This window comes from Bos javanicus, chromosome 6 (assembly GCF_032452875.1).
Source record: "Bos javanicus breed banteng chromosome 6, ARS-OSU_banteng_1.0, whole genome shotgun sequence".
NCBI classification, from domain to species: domain Eukaryota; kingdom Metazoa; phylum Chordata; class Mammalia; order Artiodactyla; family Bovidae; genus Bos; species Bos javanicus.
The window spans coordinates 54,716,509-54,733,732 of NC_083873.1; the positions used below are offsets into that span (position 1 = coordinate 54,716,509).

Below are 17,224 nucleotides of genomic sequence, written 5' to 3' on the forward strand. Positions count from 1 at the left end.
CAAGTAACTTTTAAAAGTTATATTTTCAATATATACAGTTGTCATTTACTATTGCAATCTGGTGTATAAATGTAACTATGTGCCATGAATGGCATGATTTTATGCAGAAAACATATTTTTAAATTTTTCGACAATGAAAATACTCAGATGTCATCATACTCTTTATGCAGAGGCAATATTAAAAAGATTTATATATATATATATATATATATATAGAGAGAGAGAGAGAGAGATTTAAACCCTCTAAACTTTAAAATTCTCCTTGAGTTTTTGAAAGGCACTTTTAAGAACTGACTTGGAAGATGCTGTAGACGTTTTATGAAACATAAACATTCAGCTTATTTTCCTATTATCTGAAGCAGGAATCTTGCTATAAAAGAATTTCATACTTACCCTAGTGGACATGTTAGTGAAAGTAGAATAAAGCTTTTTCTTACCTACCACTGTTTATTTTGTCATTTCTGCTAAAAATAGTTCGCATTTGTATTTCCCACGAATGAGACACAATTTCTATGTTACTAGAAAACTTTCAAGGGCAACTCAATAGTTTAAATGTAGCTTTGCTAAGGTTTTGGCTTTCTGCAAAGTTAAACCTTCTAATTGACTCATTAAGTTGAAGGAGAACAATAATGAACCTGCTGGAAATTAGGGTTCTATACATTTGCAAAAGAAATGGAGTTCCATTCTTGATGATTGAGTCACTGTTTATTTCTGAAGTGTGTGTATCCACAACTTTGCTGTTCTTGCTTGTATTTTGATTAGTAGCTGAGAACACTTGGTGTCAGACACCTTTTCTACCACAGTCAAATAAAATGAATGCAGTTGTAAATGTGTACATCTATGGCTGATTCATGTTGATGTTTGACAGAAAACAACAAAATTCTGTAAAGCAATTATCCTTCAATTAAAAAAAATTTTTTAAAAAGTGAACCTTCACTCTTAGATGTTAAGCAGGTTGAGTGACATTTCTGGGTCAAAATTTTAAATGTCATTTTATTACTACTCTGACCTCTGGATACAAAAATTCACTCTGAGGTTCTAGGCCTTTTGTTTCTTAGAATTCTTTGCTTTGTCATTTTCGTCTTTGCTTAGTTTCCACAAATAAAGCCATGTTTACCTAAGTATGTTTTGTCATGACCACTTCTTCCTTAGGTGAATTGTCTGATCTTTCATCTTGATTTGCCTGAATTATTGTGACTCAATTCTTAACAATTATTCCCTGGTTTTGGTTTTTCCTTAGTGGGCAGTTAGTACTCTGTTTTGTTTTGTTTTTAAGAAGCCAGAATATTTCATTTGCATCATTAACTTCAGTGTATACTGTTTTGCTATTTTGCATTAAACCACATGTTTATTATTTTGCTTTTGTAAAAATAAGTAAAAGGTCCACATTTTCTCTCTCATACCAGCCACGTTTGTAGTTCTCTTTTCTGTAATGTTTAAGCATGATGGTCAACAAATTCACATTTTCATATAGCTTGGATGGGATTAATATTGACTATTTCTGAAGCAGATGGTTTCAGAGGCTTATTGCTTTCTGTATTTACCTGATATTTTATAACCTTATGAATCAGAATAATGTCCTGCACAAATTTGTTTAATTAAAGATATGTACTTGTAACAGGACAGATATACAACTATTTGAGGTTTACAAACTACATCTTTGATAAGGGAAATGGTTTTGTGACATGTATACAATTGCTATTAAGGTGTAATTGTATATATTCTATAAAATTGTAAATATTTTATATAATACTACAAATAAAATAGTTTTCTATTATATTTATTATGTTGAAACACAGTAGCTGTTTCCTGTTAGCTAATATAAACAACATAAATAACACTGTCAAACAAGTTGGAAGTGCTGACAATTCTAGGCTTCAAGATATAACTCATGCTGTAATTATACTTTTTTGTGTGGTTTAGAGTTATTCCAATATTTGTTCAGTAGATTAAAATGAGAGCATAGTTAAACACCATTTATATGCCATTGTTTTGTATTCTACTAAAGCAGTTTATATAATAGTTTTGTTATGTTTGGCATAAAGGAAAAATAAAAACATTGCAGCATCTAGGCAATAGAGTGTCAGAAACAACTTAAGATAGTTCCTCTCTCAAAATTTTGGAAGGATAGGGAATAGGAAACACTAGAACAATTTGGAAATCTGAAAAGTGGCAGTTCACTTTTGGTGACAGTGGTATGTGCATGCTTCAGTGGAAAACATCTGGTGATGAAAATGGACAACAGAGGATCAGGGCTTCTACAGAAGGAAAGGGGGACTGAGAATAAGAAAAGTGGGTATTAATGTCCAACACTAATATTACAGGTTTTGCATCTGGGATCTTTCTTTGCATCTGCAGTAGATAAACCCATGAGCTGATGACCAGTGATTTCTGCCATGGTGCCTAGAGAAAGATCTACAGGGTCAGTGTAAAGGACTTCTAAAATAACATCCTGAGCATGGTGGTAAACCAGCATCCCATCTTCTTCTCTGCAGGTCAGAAATTTATTATCTTGGGAATTTAGTTGAGGAAGGCGCTGCTTACAAAATTCATCTCCTAGAGATCCCACAGGGGCAATGACCAGAATCACATAATGATAAGCAGTGTATATACAGTAGAAGTCCCGAAAGTATAAGTTAGTATTGGGGTTAAAAAGTTTTTTTGCTGCATTCTCAAACCTGTATCTTCCATAAGGTGAATGCTGGGGTGGATTCCCAGTATTTAATTCAGTGCTGCAGCTTAAGGAAGTGAAAGTGAAAGTCCTCAGTCATATCTGACTCTTTTCGACCCCATGGACTATATAGTCCATGGAATTCTCCAGGCCAGAATACTGGAGTGGGTAGCCTTTCCCTTCTCCAGGGGATCGTCCCAATCCAGGAATTGAACCCACGTCTCTTGCATTGCAGGTAGATTCTTTACCAGCTGAGCCACAACGGAAGCCCAACTGAAGATGCCTTCTAATTTTCCACTCATAGAAGAGCCATGGCTGCCACTGTTACTCTTGACAGACGGCTGCAGAGCATTCCTATGATGTTTTTGAATATAGTCAAAATATTATTTGTGCTGGTTATGATAAAAAACAGAAAATTTTAACATCTGTCCTGCAATCACTTCGGCCTTCTCCAACAGTTGTGTTAGATTTAATTTTGAATAGTCTGCTGTGTACAATTCTATAATTTCACTCCATTCAGACACAACATAATCACCACCAACTTATTTTGAGGCAGTCTGCACTGCTATTGAGGTGCTGAGAGAGGGCATCAGAGGGCAGACAGACTGTAACCACAGTGACACAACACTAACCAATCTAACCACATCGACTACATTTTTGTCTAACTCAATGAAACTAAGCCATGCTGTGTAGGGCTACCCAAGATGGACGGGAAATGGTGGAGAGTTCTGACAAAATGTGGTCCACTGGAGAAGGGAATTGCAAACCTCTTCAGTATTCTTGCCTTGAGAACCCCATGAACAGTATGAAAAAGAAAAAAGATAGGACACTGAAAGATGAACTCATCAAGTCAGTAGTTGCCCAATATGTTACTGGAGATCAGTGGAGAAGAGAATGGCAGTCCACTCTAGCATTCTTGTCTGGAAAATCCCATGGACAGAGGTTCCTGACATTGTACAGGAGACAGGGATCAAGATCCCCAAGAAAAAGAAATGCAAAAAAGCAAAATGGCTGTCTGAGGAGGCCTTATAAATAGCTGTGAAAAGATGAGAAGTGAAAAACAAAGGAGAAAAGGAAAGATATACTCATTTGAATGCAGAGTTCTAAAAAATAGCAAGGAGAGATAAGAAAGCCTTCCTCAGTGATCAGTGCAAAGAGATAGAGGAAAACAACAGAATGGGAAAGATTAGAGATCTCTTCAAGAAAATTAGACATACCAAGGGAACATTTCATGCAAAGATGGACTCAATAAAGGACAAAAATGGTATGGACCTAACAGAAGCAGAAGACATTAAGAAGAGGTGGCACCTCATACCAGGTTCGATGCACGATACTGGATGCTTGGGGCTAGTGCACTGGGACGACCCAGAGGGATGGTATGGGGAGGGAGGAGGGAGGAGGGTTCAGGATGGGGAACACATGTATACCTGTGGTGGATTCATTTTGATATTTGGCAAAACTAATACAATTATGTAAAGTTTAAAAATAAAATAAAATTTAAAAAAAATAAAAAAAAAAAAAAAAAAAAAGAAGAGGTGGCAAAAATACACAGAAGAACTGTACAAAAAAGGTCTTCATGACCCAGATAATCACGATGGTGTGATGATTCACCTAGAGCCAGACATCCTGGAATGTGAAGTCAAGTGGGCCTTAGAAAGCATCACTACCAACAAAGCTAGTGGAGGTGATGGAATTCCAGTTGAGCTATTTCAACTCCTAAAAGATGATGCTGTAAAAGTGCTGCACTCATTATGCCAACAAATTTGTAAAACTCAGCAGTGGCCACAGGACTGGAAAAGGTCAGTTTTCATCCCAATCCCAAAGAAAGGCAATGCCAAAGAATGCTCAAACTACTGCACAATTGCACTCATTTCACATGCTAGTAAAGTAATGCTCAACATTCTACAAGCCAGGCTTTAGCAATACGTGAACCATGAACTTCCAGTTGTTCAAGCTAGTTTTAAAAAAGGTAGGTGAAACAGAGATGAAATTGCCAAATAAATAGCAAGACAGTTCCATAAAAACATCTATTGCTGCTTTATTGACTATGCCAAAGCCTTTGACTGTGTGGGTCACAATATACTGTGGAAAATTCTGAAAGAGATGGGACTATCAAACCACCTGACATGCCTCTTGAGAAATCTGTATGTATGTCAGGAATCAACAGTTAGAAATGGACATGGAACAACAGACTGGTTCCAAATAAGAAAGGGAGTACCTCAAGCCTCTTTATTATCACCCTACTTATTTAACTTTTATGCAGAGTATATCATAAGAAACGCTGGGCTGGAAGAAGCACAAGCTGGAATCAAGATTGCTGGGAGAAATATCAATAACCTCAGATATGCAGATGACACCACCCTTATGGCAGAAAGTGAAGAAGAACTAAAGAACCTCTTGATGAAAGTGAAAGAGGAGAGTTTAAAAGTTGGCTTAAAGCTCAACATTCAGAAAACGAAGATCATGGCATCTGGGAAACAGTGGTTGACTTTACTTTTGGGGGCGCTAAAGTCACTGTAGATGGTGACTGCAGCCATGAAATTAAAGATGCTTACTCCTTGGAAGGAAAGTTATGACCAACCTAGACAGCTGATACATTACTTTGCCAACAAAGGTCCATCTAGTCAAGGCTATGGCTTTTCCAGTGCTTATGTATGGATGTGAGAGTTGGACTGTAAAGAAAGCTGAGCACCAAATAATTGATGCTTTTGAACTGTGGTTTTGGAGAAGACTCTTGAGAGTCCCTTGGACTGCAAGGAGATCCATCCAGTCCGTCCTAAAGGAGATCAGTCCTGGGTGTTCTTTGGAAGGACTGATGTGAAGCTGAAATCCAATACTCTGGCCACCTGATGTGAAGAGCTGATTCATTTGAAAAGACCCTGATGCTGGGAAAGATTGAAAGAAGAGGAGAAGGAGACTACAGAGGATGAGATTGTTGGATGGCATCACTAACTCAATGGACATGAGTTTGAGTAACTCTTGGAGTTGGTGATGGACAGTGAGACCTGGCATGCTGTTGCCATGGGGTCACAAAGAGTTTGACACGACTGAGTGACTGAATTGCACTGCTATTGTATACTCTGTTTTTTTTTTTTTTTTTTTTTGGCTCAAAAACCAGTGTCCACTGACAGGCATCGGAAAGGGAACAGCTTTTGCCACCAGTTTTGTTGGAACTACTTTTGTTTAAATTAATTGGAGTTCTTGTTCTCTTATTGTGGTTAATGAGATATTGTGTAATGCGGTCCTTTGATTTTTAATCTGTTTCCTATGAAATCTTGAATGAGTCACAGGTAATGTTGCTATTTTGATGTTATGTGGTTTGGGAAGTCCTTCCATCTCTGCTATGCCACTTCCTTGTGATTTGTTCCTTAAGAACTTCTTTGGTTATGCTGCCTACAACAGTGTTTTTCCAAGTGCGTTATCTGACTCAACAACCAGTAGTCCTTTGTTGAGATTGAACACAAGGATATTTTTGATATTCCTCTTATTTTTCTTTTTAAGGGGAAAATATTTTAGAAATATTAATTCTGAACCCCAATTCTAATAGCCTCTACATTTTCTTAAAAATGTTTTAGCATATTCTTAAAAATAGCTCAGAAATGTTATCTAATCTATAAACTGCATGAATGTATTAACCTAGGTGATCAGAACTTCTATTAAACCTTTGTTATTGTTCAGTCACTCAGCCATGTTTGACTCTTTGCAACCCCATGGACTGCAGCACACCAGGCTTCCCTGTCCATCACCACTCCTGGAGCTTGCTCAAACTCATGTCCATCCAGTCAGTTATGCCATCCAACCATCTCATCTTCTGTCGTCCCCTTCTCCTCTTGCCTTCAACCTTTCCAAGAATGTGGGTCTTTTCTAATGAGTTGATTATTCATATCAGGAAACATGAGGAAAGGCAAACTTGTGTAGATTGTTCCAGTAAAATGACTTTTGCTTATATAACATGTGTGTGCTCAGTGTCCAACTCTTTGCAACCACATGGACTGTAGCCTTCCAGGCTCCTCTGTCCATGGGATTTCCCAGACAAGAATGTTACAGTGGGCTGCTATTCCCTTCTCCAGGGAATTTTCCCAATCCAGGGATCAAGCCCAAGTCTCTGGTATCTCCTGCACTGCAGGTGGATTCTTTGCCCAGTAAGCCATCAAGGAATTCAGCTTATATAACATAGAGATGAGCCTGGCAGGTTACAGCCCATGGGGTCACAAGAGTTGGAACATGACTAGATACTATACCACTACCACCACCATACAGAAGATAACATGGTTAAACAACTGATCACACCACATTTTACTGATGACGTGGGACAATTAAAATTTTCATACAATTCTTTTGGGAAAGTTAGTTTACAATATCACTTTGCACAGTTTGGGGACAGTGGATAATAAAGTTGGCACTAGGCATACTATAATTTTATCCCAGAAAACCCACTCCTGGTATATACTTTATAAATATGTGCAAGGATTTTCACCACAATACATGTTCAAGAATGCTCTTAGTACAGATATTGGTTGTTGTTCAGTCACTCAGTCATACCCAACTCTTTGTGATCCCTGGACTGCAGTATGCCAGGTGTCCCTATCCTCCACCATCTCCCAGTGTTTGCTCACATTCATGTCCATTGAGTCAGTGACGCCATCCAACCTTTCATCCTCTGTTGTTCCCTTTTCCTCCTGCCTTCAATATTCCCCAGCAGCAGGGTCTTTTCCAATAAGTTGGCTCTTTGCATCAGGTGGCCAAAGTACTGAAGCTTCAGCTTCAGCATCAGTCCTTTCAATGAATAATCAGGGTTGAATTCATTAAGGATTGACTGGTTTGACCTCCGTGCTGTCAAGGGACTCTCAAGAGTCTTCTCCAGCACCACAGTTTGAAAGCATCAGTTCTTCAATGCTCAGCCTTCTTTATGGTCCAACTCTCACTAAACATCTAAATATCCAACAACAGCATAATTCAATAACTTCTTGTATTTTATACAATGGAATAGTATTAAACATGAAAATGAATGAAATACAATTACAACACAATGCCACAATGAATCTTACAAACATGATATTGAGAGAAGGCAGCCAGACACACAAGATTTAATATATATAAAGTTCAAAAAGAGGCAAACAAGAAGTTAGTGGCTGGGAAAGAGGCAAAAAGCAGTTTACAGGATATTGATAATGTCTGATTTCCAGATCTAGGCAATGGTTCATGGTTGTGTTCAGTTTGTAGTCATTTACCAATGTGTACACTTGTAATTATAAAATTTTCTATCTTTTATTTTTACTTCCAAAAAGTTTATGAAAGAAAAGTAAGCCAGTATTGAATTATTCATTCATATACCTGTGTTCTAAAGGGTAAAATATTTGCCACAAGTCTTCAGATATAATTATCATTAACCACTGAATAAGAACACTGATGCGACTTAGCAGCAGCAGCAGCAGCAGCAGCAGCAGTCTGGAAGGAGGTACTAATGGAGGTAACACCTAAAAATTCTTCAATTCAAAAAAATTGTAATGGAATTACATCAAGTTATGAGTCAACTGAGCTTGAAAAACATATCAGGATACAGCTCATTGCTGCTTCAGCACTTGAGGCCATGCAGACACATCAGCCCCTCCAGAGGCCCATCCCCACACATGTAATTGCTCAGATGGGTCAAAACCCTCCCTCTACAGTAGTACGGTTTAGCCCAGAGCCTAGGTACAATTTCTGCTGCTGCTGCTGCTAGGTCACTTCAGTCGTGTCCGACTCTATGTGACCCCATAGACGGCAGCCCACCAGGCTCCCGCATCCCTGGGATTCTCCAGCAAGAACACTGGAGTGGGTTGCCATTTCCTTCTCCATGCATGACAGTGAAAAGTGAAAGGGAAGTCGCTCAGTCGTGTACAACTCTTCGCGACCCCATGGACTGCAGCCTATCAGGCTCCTCCATCCATGGGATTTTCCAGGCAAGAGTACTGGAGTGGGGTGCCATTGACTTGGTAACTATAAAAACATTTACATTTGGAAATTTTATTTTGAAGTGAATTGAAATAGTATTTGTCAATAACTGGTTGTGGAACCATAACTAAAAATTGAAAGGAAATTTTTGGTTCATCTGGTAAAATTATGGCAAGTGCCCAGGTAGAACTTGTTTCAGAGACCTGTGATTTCAGGATCTAAAATCACTGTTTCTCTGTCAGTCTCTCTCTCCCATTTTCCCTCCCTACTTCCCCTTATTTCTGAGTGGTGCTATTTACTTCTCTCCAGCTGTAATTAACAGTAAAATTTCACCACATTCATAGGATCTTTTCAAAACCTGTGTCTCAGCTTTGATGTGTCCCATGTAAAATTACTGGGGAGAATAAACTCTACACAACCATAGCCTCACACATCCCACACATGAATTTCATCTTCCAAAAACTTCTTGAGCATGTCAACCTCTGTGCATTTTTAACATTTCCACTTAGGCCAACTGCTGTCATACCTTGTCTGATGATTTCTGCTCAGTTCAGTTCAGTTGCTCAGTCGTGTCCAACTCTTTTCAACCCCATAGACTGCAGCACGCCAGGCTTCCCTGTCGATCACCAACTCACGAAACTTGCTCAAACTCATGTCCATCAATTCAGTGATGCCATCCAACCGTCTCATCCTCTGCCATCCCCTTCTCCTCCTGCCTTCAATCTTTCCCAGTATCAGAGTCTTTTCCAGTGAGTCATTTCTTCACATCAGGTGGCCAAAGCATTGGAGCTTCAGCTTTAGCATCAGTCCTACATTGTTTCTGAACATTTACCTTCCCTCATGCTCCTCCCTGCCGTCACTCACCACTAGATAATTTTCCAAACCTGAAGCAACGCCCTAAGATTTCCCCCTGCATACATAACCATTCTCCAGAGTGGAGTTAGAGAAATATTTTCAAATTGAAAATCTAATCATATCCCATTCACATAGTCTCATTTTAAAATGCATACATGCCTCCCAGAATCCTGACCTTGACCTACACTGCTCTTTGGTAAATGGCTACTCTTTCCCACCCCAATATCTTCTTTCAGAATACATCCATTATTTTCCCAGTGACTTTTCTGTTTCTATTATTCTGAACTGGACAGACTCTTGCTAAAGGATCTTCTTCTTCTGCATAGATTTTTCTTTATTATTTGACAAACTAATTCTAATTTTCTTAGATCTTAGATAAATATATTAGTTTTGTGTTTCTACTTATCACCACAAACTTAGTGGCTTAAAACAACATAAATGTATGTTGTTTTAGGCGGAAGGCAGAAATTCATATCAGTCTCAAGGGGCTGATATGAAAATGTTCCTGCTAATGGTTCAAGGAAGGACCCATTCTGTTGCTTTTTCTAGTTTCTAGACATAATCTGGCTTCCTGGGATCATGGCTCCTTTTTCATCTCCAGGGCCTGCAGGGTGGCATCTTCAAACCTCTCTCTCTGTGACCTTCTGCTTCTGTCATCACATTGTCTCCTATGAATTTGATTCTTCCTTCACTTTTTATGATGACTCTTGCAGTTACATTGGGCATACCCAAATGATCCAGCAAAATCTCCCTTCTCAAAATTCTTTATTTAGTGACATTTGCAAAGTCCTTTTTGCCATGTAAGATACCATATTGGTAGCTGCTGGAGAGTAGGAAATGGCCATTTTTGGGGGGAGTGTTACTCTGCCTATTTCATTAACATCATTTCTTTCTATGGAAAGCATCTCAGAACTCATTTATTTGATGAAAACTCCCTAATAAGTTATATCAATCCTTCATTTACTTGTATTCTTCACAAACCTAGACTTTTGGTGAACAAATGAATTTTTCCAGTTAATATTTCCTAATATTTGATCTTATCACCATATCCACTGATATGTAATACCATGATTGATGCACAAGTCACATGTCCACCTACGTAGTCAGGTACATTAAGTCTGTTATCAAAAAAGGGTGAGGAGGTGGTGGCATTCAAAAACATAAGCTAATATATATATATATATATATATATATATATATATATATATATATATAGTGTATCCTTCCTTCTAATTGTATAGCATTAACACAACTGTCTTAAACTCAAAAATAGTGCCAACGATACTGAAAAAGGGAAACTGAAAGTTGACTTATCAATAAATATGCACTAGAAATTTTGAGTGTTATTCTAGCTTTAGAAAATAATTCTTAGATGTTCTTCTGGGAAAATAATGCATATATGAATACTAGTTGGTAGTTTTTAGATACAATTTGATCACAATTTTAGACACAATTCAAAACTATATTGTGTGGGGACTGGACTTGGGAGTCGCAGTGTTGGGTACAGTCAGGCAGAATGTGGAATTACAGGTAGAATGACAGAAATGTCCTAAATTCCTAGGATAGCAGGGTGCATTTTAAATCAGAGTTTTGGTGTCCCAGTGATTGTTGATAATGGCAATACCACACTCCTAAGAGAATATAGAGGAAATAGCTCATTCATTAAATCCCTAATTAAAGGTTCTGGCATTTTAGGAAGGCTATAAGTTAGAAAGAAACACACACATACACTCTTTTCGGCAGCTTCTAAATAAATTAGTTAAAAAAATCTATTGAAAGTAAGGTTGAAAAAGACTCTGGTGGGTCTGTGTGCAAGGCAGAATTCTAGTGTGTGTGGGAAAAACAACTAGCACTTAATGCGGGTATTATACTCAGAGCCAAGGAAAATTCACCATGAAGCTAAATAGATGCACACCAGTTACCTTCTAGGGACCCTCACAATGGGTTCATATGGTCATACTTCTGTGTAAAGTAAGTAAAATCAAGATTTTTTAAAAATTGTAATTGATTAAAACAGTCCAACTTCATTATTTATTTTTTTCCCCTTATATACGCCTGTGCTAGACTTACTGAGGGCATTATAGGGAACAAATAAATGGGAAGTTGAGTTGGGAGCTCAATCATTTGTTTTTCATAGATATATTTATATGGTTTACAGTTACCTATGTCAAAATTTACTTCATTGTCAGATGTCTAATACAGGAATGACTTCCAGGAAAATTCCTGACCAATTTTACTGATACGCCCACATTATAGCATGAGGGTTCATGACCAGAAATTGTATCACACACACATACACACACACACACAAACAATCAACACTGGCAGTATGTAGGTACAGCAATAGAAATAAGGTATATATAGTATAAAGTCAGAAACTACTCTAACTTTCTATTTATTGTTGTGCAGTTGATTTACAATAATGTGTTAGTTTCAAGTGTACAGTAGAGTGATTCAGTCATACATATTTTTTAGATTACTTTCCATTATGGATTATTTTAACATATTGAATACAGTTCCATGTGCTATGTACAGCAAATGCATGTTGATTATCTATTTTATGTATAATACTTTGTATGTTAATCCCATAATCCTAATTCAACCTTCCCTAACCCGTTTCCCCTTTACTATCCATAATTTTGTTTTCTATGTCTGTAAGTCTGTTTCTGTTTGCATATAGGTTAATTTGTATTATTTTTTTAGATTCCACATATGTATTACCACATAATATGTATTTCTCTGTCTGACTTGCTTCATTCAGTATGATAATCTCTAAATTCATCCACACTGCTTTAGAGGCAATATTTTCATTGTTTTTTCTGACTGAGTAGTATTCCTGTGTGTGTGTGTGTGTGTGTGTGTACACAAATGCCACATCTCTTGACAGGCACTTGGATTTTTTCCTTGCCTTGCCTAGTGTAAACAGTGCTGCTCTGAATATCATAGAGCACATATCTTTTTGAATTAGAGTTTTTATGTTCTCTGACTATATGCCCAAGAAAGGGATTGCTGGATCATATGGTAGCTCTATTTTTAGTTTTTATTTTTAAAGAAATCTTCATAATATTGTGTAGTGGCTGCACCAGTTTACAGTCCCACTAACATGTAGAAGGCTCCCTTTTCTCCATACCCTCTCGAGCACTTATTATTTGTACACTTTTTGATGGTAGCCCGTCTGATGGATGAGAGATGATGCCTCACTATAGTTTTGACTTGTGTTCCTATAATAATTAATGATATTATGCATCTATTCATGTGTCTGATAGCACTTTGTATGTCTTTATAGAAATTTCTATTTAGGTCTTCTGCTTACTTTTTGGCTGAATTTGTTGTTGTTGTTGTTATTGAGTTCTTTGAGCTATTTCTATATTTTGGATATTTACTCCTTGTCAGTCACATCATTTACAAATATTTTCTCCCATCCCCAAGGTTGTCATTTTGCTTTGTTAATTGTTTCCTTTTATGTGCAAAAACTTTTGATAGGTCCCAATTTGGCTTTTCTTTCTTTTATATTGGGAGACTGATATAAGAAAACATTGCTACAACTTATGTCTGAGAACATTTTTGTCTACACTCTCTCTAAGAGTTTTAAAGTGTCATCTCCCATATTTAGTCATTTAAACAATTTTGAGTTTATTTTTGTATATGCTGTGAGGGAGTATTATAATTTTATTGATTTACAAGGAACTATTCAGCTTTACCAACACCACTTGCTAAAGAGACCATCTTCTCCTCATTGTATATTCTCGTGTCCTTTGTTGTAGATTAGTTGACTGTGGGTGTGTGGTTTTTTTCCTGGCCTCTCTATTCTGTTTTATTGATTTACATATCTGTTTTTGTGGCAATACCATGCTGTTTTGATGATTGTAGCTTTATGGTATTATCTGAAGTCTGGAAGTGTTTTGCCTCCAGGCTTTGTTTTTTTTCCTTCAGGATTGTTTGCTTAATGTCTGCAAAAGTAATACTACCTCTTTCTATGTAGTTTTGGACAAAACCCATTTCTCAAAACACCAATGGTTAACCTCATGACTCTGCCTAAACTTATTTAATTTAGGCCAAGAAACAAATTCCAAGTGAAATTTAAGTAAAATCTGTGATACCTCAAACAAAAATGACTCATTTTTGAGAACAAGTATTAACCATTCTTATCTTTGGAAGAAATGTTCCACATAAGATCTAAGTTGTAAAAATAAGCTCAAAATAGATTAAAGGTCTAAATGTAAGACAAAAAACTATAAAACTCTTAAAGGAAAACAGGCAGAACACTCTCTGACATAATCACAGCAAGATCCTCTACGACCCACCTCCCAGAGTAATGGAAATAAAAACAAAAATAAACAAATGGGACCTAATTAAACTTAAAAGCTTTTGCACAATGAAGGAAGCCATAAGCCAGGTGAAAAGGCACCCTTCAGAATGGGAGAAAATAATAGCGAACAAAACAAGTGACAAAGAATTCATCTTCAAAGTATACAAGCAACTCATGCAGCTCAATATCAGAAAAATGAACAACCCAATCAAAAAGTGGGGAAAAAGACCTAAACAGACATTTCTCCAAAGAAGACATACAGATGGCTAACAAACACATGAAAAGATGCTCAACATTACTCATTATCAGAGAAATGCAAATCAAAACCACAACAATATACCATCTAATGCTAGTCAGAATGGCTGCCATCAAAAAGTCTACAAACAATAAATGCTGGAGAGGGTGTGGAAAAAAGGGAACTCTCTTACACTGCTGGTGGGAATGCAAACTAGTACAGCCACAATAGAGAACAGTGTGGAGATTCCTCAAAAAACTGGAAATAGAACTACCATATGATGCAGCAATTCCACTGCTGGGTGTACACAACAAGGAATTCAGAACTGAAACAGACGCATGCAACCCAATGTTCATTACAGCACTATTTACAATAACTAGGACATGGATGCAACCTAGATGTCCATCGACAGATAAATAGATAAGGAAGTTATGGTACATATACACAATGGACTATTGGTCAGCTATAAAAAAAGAACATATTTGAGTCAGTTCTAATGAGGTGGATGAAACTGGAGGCTTTTATACAGATTGAAGTAAGTCAAAAAAAGAAACACCAATATAATATATTAGTGCATATATATGGAGTTTAGAAAGATAGTAATGATGAGCCTATATGTGAGACAGCAAAAGAGACACCAGTGTAAAGAACAGACTTTCGGACTCTGTGGGAGAATGCGAGGGTGGGATGATTTGAGATAATAGCATTGAAACATGTATATGACCATATGTAAAATAGATGACCAGTGCAAGTTAGATGCATGAAGCAGGACACACAAACCCACTGCTCTGTGACAACCCAGAGGGATGGGGTGGGGAGGGAGGTTGGAGGGGGTTCAGGATGGTGGGACACATGTACACCCATGGCTGATTCATGATGATGTATGGAAAATACCACCATAATTTTGAAAGTAATTAGCCTCCAATTAAAATAAATTAATTAATTCAAAATTAAGATAAAAAGATGCAAGTTGCATCCTGAACATTGTAATGGTGTCACCCCTTATTATAGGGACTAGAGATGGACTACCACATTATTAGTTAGTATAATTAAGGGCCAGTCAGAGCTTGGGACAAGTTGTTTCATTTGACCCATACTGCATATCCAATAAAGGTCTCAAATTTAGACATCAAATTATATATGAACAAATTTTATATATGCAATCACAGACTTTTGCATTTAAATAGGATGTTTCTTATACAACTTTAAATTTATATGCCATTAATAGATTTACCACCTAGAGCCACCATGAATTAATTTTATTTAAAACTTAAATTTAGTAATTATCTAAATAAGTGAAAATTATATTGCATTTTGTCTTACATTTTGTAGCATTAAACATATTTCTAACTGCATAAATTCATAAAGACATTAGAGAAGCCCTGTTTAATATAAATAATGATTATTTCTAAATAGCAAAGGACATTAGGGAAAACTTAAACAACCTCAAGCAGAACTAGCCCAGAAAAAAATGAGAAAGAAAGATTGAGAAAAAGGGAGCGAGATTGCCCTTCCACTTACAGTAATAGCAAAATCTGCTTCTTGGGAAAGTATAAATGCTGAAGGAAAAACAGCATAAACACAACACCTTAAGAATGTCCTAGACAAGGAGAATTTGAGCTCAGACTCAGATTTATGTTGTAAAGATTAAGTGTGAAATCCCAGACATATGGAAAGCCAGAAAGGTGAGAAAGATTTTAGACTATAGTGATATAATTAGTAATTAGTCTAATAATTAGACTACATTGATAAAATAGTGATTCTAGAGAATTTGTGAAATGGCAGGTGGAAGAAGTAAGTTCAGGTTTTAAAAGACATGCTAAGGGGTTAACATATCTACTCTTAAAATTTAGAATTTAAATAATGGTCAGTTTCATCAAATCTTACATCTATATTTTATAAGTCCTGTTTAAATAGGAAGAAGTTGTTTTATAGTTATGTTTTTAAAATATGATTTATAGGGCATGAATTTTCTTCATTGCTTTCTCATCCTGTGTTTATTTGTGCAACCAGTTTTCTAAGTCACATGTCTTGTATCTGAAAGTGTTATTAGAATCTTCTTGTGTCTGGCTGCATAGCTGCCTATGAATTGGTAGGAGGGTTTTGATAGATAGGTTGACAGAAACTGCAAATGAGATATATATTTAAGTAAGGGACCTTGTATTTTCTTATCTGAAGCTAAAGATGATTCATATTTTATGAGAATAATGCATTTTTATTGAATGTTTAATTTTATGGTATGCTATGTTCATAAATATGTCACCAGTAATTACGGTTTGTGGATTCTTTTATACCTATATATGAAGACTCTTGAGAGTCCCTTGGACTGCAAGGAGATCCAACCAGTCCATTCTAAAGGAGATCAGTCCTGGGTGTTTTTTGGAAGAAATGATGCTAAAGCTGAAACTCCAGTACTTTGGCCACCTCATGCTAAGAGTTGACTCATTGGAAAAGACTCTGATGCTAGGAGGGATTGGGGGCAGGAGGAGAAGGGGATGACAAGATGAGATGTCTGGATGGCATCATTGACTTGATGGACATGAGTCTGAGTGAACTCTGGGAGTTGGTGATGGACAGGGAGGCCTGGCGTGCTGTGATTCATGGGGTCACAAAGAGTCAGACATGACTGAGAGACTGAACTGAACTGAACTGATGAGGAGATCAGACTTTCTGAAAATATAACATCAATTTTTTTGCATATTCAAATTACTTGGATCCATTAAATAATAGACTGAAACTTTCTGGGGTAGAACTCAGAAAATCTACATTTTCCCACAGCAAAAGCTGCAATCCATTAGAATAGGGTCTTAAAACTCACTATAAATTGTCATTATCCAGCTGTGGTTGAGCTTATCAAAGTTGAACTATTATAATCTAATCAGATCAGATCAGATCAGGTCAGTTGCTCAGTCCTGTCCAACTATTTGCGACTCCATGAATCGCAGCACGCCAGGCCTCCCTGTCCATCACCAACTCCCAGAGTTCACTCAGACTCACGTCCATCGAGTCAGTGATGCCATCAAGCCATCTCATCCTCTGTCGTCCCCTTCTCCTCCTGCCCTCAATCCCTCCCAGCATCAGAGTCTTTTCCAATGAGTCAACTCTTCACATGAGGTGGCCAAAGTACTGGAGTTTCAGCTTCAGCATCATTCCTTCCAAAGAAATCCCAGGGCTGATCTCCTTCAGAATGGACTGGTTGGATCTCCTTGCAGTCCAAGGG

General features: G+C 37.2%; 1 pseudogene; it reads right to left on the reverse strand.

Moving 5' to 3' along the window:
* Positions 1-2,236: 2,236 nt before the first annotated feature.
* On the reverse strand, positions 2,237-6,007 carry LOC133250089 (phytanoyl-CoA hydroxylase interacting protein-like; annotated as a pseudogene).
* Positions 6,008-17,224: the final 11,217 nt, after the last annotated feature.